Source organism: Ursus maritimus, unplaced genomic scaffold, assembly GCF_017311325.1.
Source record: "Ursus maritimus isolate PB19 unplaced genomic scaffold, ASM1731132v1 scaffold_24, whole genome shotgun sequence".
In the NCBI taxonomy this organism is placed as follows: Eukaryota; Metazoa; Chordata; class Mammalia; order Carnivora; family Ursidae; genus Ursus; species Ursus maritimus.
This window is the reverse complement of record NW_024424897.1, coordinates 18,386,516-18,393,613: the sequence shown is the minus strand read 5'-3', so window position 1 is coordinate 18,393,613 and position 7,098 is coordinate 18,386,516. Positions and strand designations below refer to the sequence as shown.

Genomic DNA, 7,098 nt, shown 5'->3' with positions numbered 1-7,098 from the left:
CTAGCCCAGCACCAAAACCCCCTGACTGTGGGACCTTGGGCAAGTGCCTGCCCTCTCTGTCCTTCCTATAAAATGAGAGCACCTGGTTCTGTGGCTCCCAGCTTGGGGATTCCCTGCTTCCGGCTCAGACAGACAGGGACAGAGAGATGGCGTATCCAGCAATCTCCCCACCATTTCGTGGGGCTCGACCACAAGCCTGCACTGTGCTGAGCCCGACGGAGAGGGAAAGGGGCAGGGAAAGGGGCCGATTCCTCCTGTGTCCGGACACTGGGCTGGGGGCTTCCCCTGGAGGTCACACCTAATCCTTGCAGTCTCTTCAGTTCCCACTGGAGTGACAGAGTAGTCCAGTGGCTTCCCTGTGAAGAGCAGCACGGGTGGACCGCTGTGGGCTCCGTGCAGGCCCTGCGTCCAGCCCTGCAGACACGCCAGCTCTCTGCACCCTCCGAGCCCCTCCTTATCGTTGTTCTCTGACAGATGAGGAAGCCAGGCTGGAGAGGCGGGCTACTGGCCCCAGGCCTCTTGGCTGAGGGAGCGGGAGCTGGGCCTTAGGCCCACTGCCTGCCTGATGCTAAGCCCTGGGTTCCCTCCTGCCAGCCTTGGCCTTCATGCTAGTCGCGAACGGAGGCCCTGGCTGAAGGCAGCTGGCGGATGCCTCTTCCTTTTCCAGGACCGGTGATCGCTCTGGGCTGGTAGGATCGGTCTCAAGCCCCAGCCAGACTGGGCTGTGGCGGTGGCAGCAAAGACCAGGTGAAGGCCCTGCCCTCTCACCACAGCTCAGAGGGCCCCGGGCGCCTTGCCCTTCTGCCTGGCCCGGGAGTGAGAGGCAGCTGGAGGCAGAAGGCAGCACAGGAGCCCCTGTCCCCGGCCCAGAAATCACCGCCAACTGGGGGGTGTCGGTGGGAACATCTGGCTTATGGGCCGCTCAGTCCAGCTGTTGGGCTGTTCTGCGGGTACCACCCCCTGGCAGCCCACCAGACACCCACGCAGCAGTAGAACAGGTTGGCTTCTGGTTCTTTGTACTCATACCACGTGTTCTGGGTCATTCTTGTTGCCGACTGAACGCCGATGTTTCCCCCAATCTGCCCAACATCACCTTTTGCTTGTTTATGCTTTTCCAGGAAGAAGCGATGGCTCCTATCGCTCCTTTTATTCCAACTTGGACTTCGGTTCATCTGAAGGCTCCACGAGCCTGGCACTGGGCGAGGAGCTGGGGAAAGAAGAAAGGGGCTTACCACCCTTTGGCCATGCCCCTGGGCCACACAGAGATGGTCAGAAACCTGGCATTTTGGGGGAATGAAGCAGGGCCCCAGGATGCCTTGAGGGTGTATTCTGATTCCCTCTTCCCATGGAGTCCTTCTTGCCACCCCTGTCCCCCCACCCTGCCCCCATTTCCTAGTTCTAAGGGAAGAGCCTACCAGGTTCCCCTCCCCAAGGTTCATGGGTGTCCTTGTCCAAGTCTGTGCTCATGAATGGTTGAGAGCCAAGGCCAAGTGTCAGTAGGAACAAGGGAAGCTGAGGACCTCCGGGCTGAGCCTGAGGAAGTCCACCCCGAGCGGTGGCTTGGTTGCACTCCCCATATGATGTTATTCCAAAGCACACAGTCCAGATTGGGGACAGGGACAGGTTGCCCCTGAGGGAGAACTTCTGGGCAGGGAATGCAGTTCTCCTGAAGGATGAGGCTTTCTCGTTTTCCATCATCCCGGGATGTGGTCAGTCCTCAGTGAGAGGTGAGGACTTGGCAGTGGGCCTTGGAAAGGAGGCTGCCTTTTCTCTCTTTGGCCTGAAGGAGCAGAGGCTGAGATTCCACGTGAGAAGGGGGAGGGGGTTTCATGGCAATTCAGTGAGCTATCCCTTGCAGTGGACTTGGCAACGAGCTGTTCGGTGGAGCAGCTTGGGCCTGTGACCGCTGAAGGCAGACACAGCTCATAATCTCACACCTGCTCTTGGGTGCCCATTGGGTGAGTTTGGCAGCTCTCCCCAAGCCCCCAGCAAAGCCTTGCTGGACAGTTCCCCTGCAGGCACTGGAGGGAAGATCTGGGCCCACACTCAGGACAAAGAGGACCGTGGTTTGCAGTGGCTACTAAGGGGAGGGAATGTCCAGATGGCATGGCGTAACCCACTGATGGAACGGGGTCTGGCCAGGTGACCTGGAGGGGCCCGTGGGTACTTCTGGTGAAGATAGGACTTCCTGTATCCTCATGGACTGGGGACTCAAAGCATGGGAAAGTGCCCCATGACTGGGACATCTGGGTTCCGTGGAACTGCTGGGGCAGGAGGCTTTGCGACCTAGGTGGATACATGACCTTGAGCGGGCCATATCGTCTCTCTTGGTTTTCTTCTCTGGGCTGTTGTGAAGACCAAATGAAATGAAGATGGGAACTAGCTTGACAACATCACCTGCTCTGGACACAGGTAAGGGACCGAGTTGTGTAGGGAGAGAAGCAGCCACGGGGACTGAATCACGCAGCATCTGCCCTCAGGGAGTTCATGTCCAGTGTGGATGACAGCACATAACGATCACAGAGGGCAATGACAGGGGTACGAACAAAGGATGGGGGAGCCTGAGGGACAAGGAATTTGGGAAGTAGAGCTGGCCCCAGGGAGTCTTCTGAGCTGAGTCTTAGAAAAGTGCATCAGAAGAGGGAGCAAGTCCTGCCACGTGGAAGGACCAGAGTTATAAGGTACAGCATGTGTTGGAGGCCAGAGCCGGCCGGGGGTTAATGGAAGTAGGGCGGTAATCCCTGCACATTATGAACGGACCGTCATCATTAGGGCAGGGGAGGGGTGTGGGGGTGGGAGGACGGGGGAGGTGGGGGATGGCACTGGAACTGGAAAGGTGCTCAGGGATGAACCAGCCCAGCCTTCCTCCCTGGGAATCCTATACCCCACCATCTCAGTCCTCAGTCACCCCAGGAGCCTCCCTCTGGTCTCCTGGCTTCACTTGGGCCCCCTAGGTGCCCCCCAGCACTCAGAGTGACTGACTATTTATTTATTTATTTATTTAAAGATTTATTTATCTATTTGAGAGAGAAAGAGAGTGTGGGGAGGAGGGGCAGAGAGAGGGGGGGAGAGAGACTCTCAAGCAGACTCCGTGCTAAGCACAGAGCTGATTCAGGGCTCGATCCCACGATCCTGAGATGATGACCTGAGCCAGAACCAAGAGTCCGACGCTTAACTGACTGCATCATTCAGGCACCCCGCGGGCCTTTTAGAAACAGGTCAGAAGACCTCACCCCCCATTGTAAACTCCTTCATGGCTCCCCCCGTGTGGGGTGACACCACTCCCCACAGCAGGCTACTCCTGCCCTTGGCTCACCCCCCTTGTCCTGCTCCTTTAAGGCACCTACATCATTCTTTTTATTTATTTATTTATTTATTTATTTATTTATTTATTTATTTGACAGAGAGAGAACACAAGCAGGGGGAGCGGCAGGCAAAGGGAGAGGAAGAAGCAGACTCACTGCTGAACAGAGAGTCTGATGCGGGACTCTATCCCAGGACCCTGAGATCATGACCTGGGCCAAAGGCAAATGCTTCACTGACTAAGCCACGTGGGTGCCCTAGGCACCTGCATCGTTTCTGCCTGTCTCTCCCCACCCTGCCTGGATGCTCTTCCCTAATCTCCCCCTGGCTGCTCCTTCTCACCATTCAGGCCTCAGATCAATGTAACCCCCGCAAAAGACCTTCTTTGACCATCCATTTAGAGATAACCCCCCGCCACTCTGTCACAATGTCAAGGAAAATCAGGGTGGACTGTGTGTGAGAGAAAACCCAAAATCTCCGTGGTTTAAGCACAACAGGAATTTATTTCTCTTTGATGTAAAATCTGGAAGTAGCAGGTCCCAGGCTGGCACGGTGCCCTGCAGTGTCAAGGACTGCACCCAGGTACCTTCTGATTTGTGGCATCTTGGGCAAGTGGCTTTCTCTTCGTGGCTCATTGTGGCTGCTTGAGCTTCAGCCATCACTTCTGCGTTCCAGCCAACAGGAAGGAGGAAAGGGTGAAGGAAGATGTGCCCCTTCCCTTGAAGGACATTTCCTGGAGGTTGTTTCTGCTTATAAGTCAGGACTTAGTCACATGGCTATACTCAGCTTCAAGGGAGCCTGGGAAATGTAGTCTTTATGTTGGGAAGTCTTGTGTCCAGAGTTCTAGTACACGGGAAGAAAAGGGGAATGAAATTTAGACGATACCCAGTCATCTCTGCCAGAATCACATCACCTGCTAAATAATCCTCTTCTTTTTCCTACCAGCTGAGAGTTTCCTGCTTAATTATCTCTCTCCACTAGAACATAAATGCCATGAGGGCAAGTTTTTTGCTAGACTTTTCTATCACTGTATCTCTAGAGCCTACCACAGTCTCTGGCACAAGTAGGCTCTGAATTTTTACCGAATGAATGAATGCCTCCCCGTAATAACTATTTGAGGAATGTAGTCTCATTCCCATCTCACAGATGGGGAAAATGAGGCTCAGAGAGATGAAGTATCTTGCCTAAGGTGACATAGCAGGTAGCAGGGCCAAGAATGTGAACCTTGCTCTCTGTGGCTCCAGCGTTGATTCAACTCTTTCTACCTATCGGGCCGGCTCCTCAGCTCCACCCTGGATCAAGTTAGAAGCCAGGAAACAATCACATGGAGTCTATTAGCGCTGTTTCCCTGCGAAATTCCACGGCGAGTTCTCCCCATGGCATGCCTTAGCTTGGAATGGGATCCACACAAGAGCTGGCTGTTGTGGCCAGGTTTCTGTAACTTCTGCAAATCACTGGGGGCGGATGTTACATAGAAGCCATGAATTAGTTCGTCCTGGAACCCAGTGCTAGGAAGAGGTCCGGAACTTCAGACGAACTGATAGGTTTCTTTGTTTCACTTTGTTTCTCGGCAGAGGGAGAACAACCTACCTATGTTACCAGGTCTTCCTTTTTCCCATGGCTGCTAGGAAATCTGGAATTTAAATTACATGCCCAGAGGCGGCCCCACCCTCAGGAGAAGTGCTGGAGTGGACAGACCATGTGTGACGTGGAACCAGGGGGTCACGACTTGTGTCTCAGCCGATGCCTGATGCTTGGTGAGCGAGATATTCCATATTCCCTGAACCTTAGGGTCAAGGCTGTAAACGTATCATCCTTTCCTCCCAGGACCCTTGGGAGGGTCTCTCTAGAAATACCTCAATGATGCATAGATGGTTGGCCCTTACCACATGCGGGAACAGGGTACCCGGCTCACCGAGGCTGAGCTGCAACTGCTCAGGCCCCAGGAATTCTCTGATAAGATTGCAAAGTGGTCAGGGGAGGCTTCCAGGAGGAGGCTTCTTTCAGGACAAGTGGGACCCTCTGGTGCAGAATACTGGCAGCGCCGTCCCTGTCCCCTGGAGTGCTGGCCCCTTCCATTTCCCAACCCAGCAGGTCCTGTTCCAAATCATCCTTTTTGGTTCTTTCTCACCCGACACTGACCCCACGGTCTAGCCTCTGTCCCCGGGGGTGAAGCACAGCCCACGGGGGGAGAGAGAAGCTGTGGGACGGGGCACAAAATCCCGGAGACTGAAGGGCTTCCGAATGAGGAAGAGTTTAGACAAACTGCAGCCCAGGGCAGGGAGGCTAAATTCTAAGCCCTTCCCACCTCGTCTCTTTCCCATTAACCATCAACCTCTGACCCCCCTCTTCCTCAGCCGAACAAAAGGACTAATTACAGAGCACAAAGACCACCCTCAACCAAGGCGAGCTGTCTTACGGGCTGCCCTTTGATAATCCTCCCACTATTGGAATAACGTGGAGCACAGAGAGTTCAAGTTACTTCCCAGAAGTCACACCGATCGTAAGTGGGGAACTGGGGCAGGATTCCCACACAGGCAGCCTGGGTACAAAGCTTGGGAGGGGGGCAGGGAGGGAAACCCTCCAGGAAATGGCTCCTCTTGGTCAGTGAGAGTTCCAGGTCAATCCAGGTCAAGCCGCCACAGGGAGCCAGACCCCTGTGGGCCCCTCAGGCTCAGGTGGGGCTGCGGCCTCTTAGCAGTCTTACAGGCTTATGGAGGCCTGGGGGGCGGGCCGGACAGGTTGGCCAACCCCTTCCTTCCGCCCGAATCCACATTCGGGCCTGAATTCCTCCCTCCCGACCCCCTCCCCCCCGACGCCTGCCCACTTAGGGCGGAGGTGGGGGGAATTCAGAGCTCCACACCGGAAGGACCTCTGGGGAGGGGCAGAGAACCCACAGGTGAGTGGGGAGAGAGGCCCCGTACCTGGATGCTCCAAGCGTGGGAGCCGTGCATGGGCAGAGGAAGTGCGGAGAGAGGCCCCCTCTTCCTTCCCACGGGGCTAGGGGGCTAGGGCACACAGGGAGCCACGCACAGGTGCCAGGGGCCCACTGACCCTGCACTCCTACTCCACTCCCAGCCGCCCCTGATGACCTCAGGATAAAGTCCAAATTCTTCCTTCTGACCCAGTTTCTGTTGACCTCCTGGCCTGGCCTCCTGGCTGTGAACTTGCTCTTGATTCCAGGTCCCACCTTACTCATCCTGGTCTCTGCACTCTCCCTTCCCCTGGTTAAATGTTTAAAATTGAGCTCAGTCCCCCGGCAGGCCGGCCACCTCCCCTTCTGTTGACTTGCCACCTGTCCCCCATTGGGGCTCTCCTCTCTGGGTCTTCCTGCGGGGACCCCCACCACGCTCTTCCTCCCCTTCCCGAGGGCCCTCCTGTGACTCAGTCCCCCTCTGCTTTCAGGGCAGGCCTGCACCCAGTAGGAGCTCAGAACTAGGTGGGGTGGGGGCCTTATCCCGGCTCTCAACCGTCATCAACCATCATCAGCCCCCGCTGGGAAGCTGCCCGTCCCTCCCCACTCCTTTCCCCGCCTGACCCTTTGGAACACTTGGGAGTCTGTAGCCACTTGTCTTACTGGGGGGTGGGAGAGGGGGTCAGCCCCAGGCAGTAGCCCTCTGGGCTCAGAGGGTCCCTGATGGCAGGAGCCAAGGTAGCAGGGTGCCGTGTCTAGAAGGCTGCATCTGTGGTCCCCAGGGCAACTTTTGCTGTGTGAGAGGAACCCCAGCATTAAGGAAGGGTCTCCCCCAGTCACCCTCTCCGTGCCCTTTATTTTAAGGTAAAGTGCTGATAGAA

The 7,098-nt window shown here is 56.0% G+C and overlaps 1 long non-coding RNA gene across 1 annotated transcript in view; it reads right to left on the bottom strand.

Annotated features, from left to right (window-relative positions):
• Positions 1 to 3,791: 3,791 nt before the first annotated feature.
• The window catches only part of LOC103665590, a 6,106-nt gene continuing 2,799 nt past the window's right edge, over positions 3,792 to 7,098 (bottom strand). The window contains exon 2 of the long non-coding RNA XR_569318.2: positions 3,792 to 4,146. This is a non-coding gene — a long non-coding RNA (uncharacterized LOC103665590). The remainder of the gene's footprint in view (positions 4,147 to 7,098) is intronic.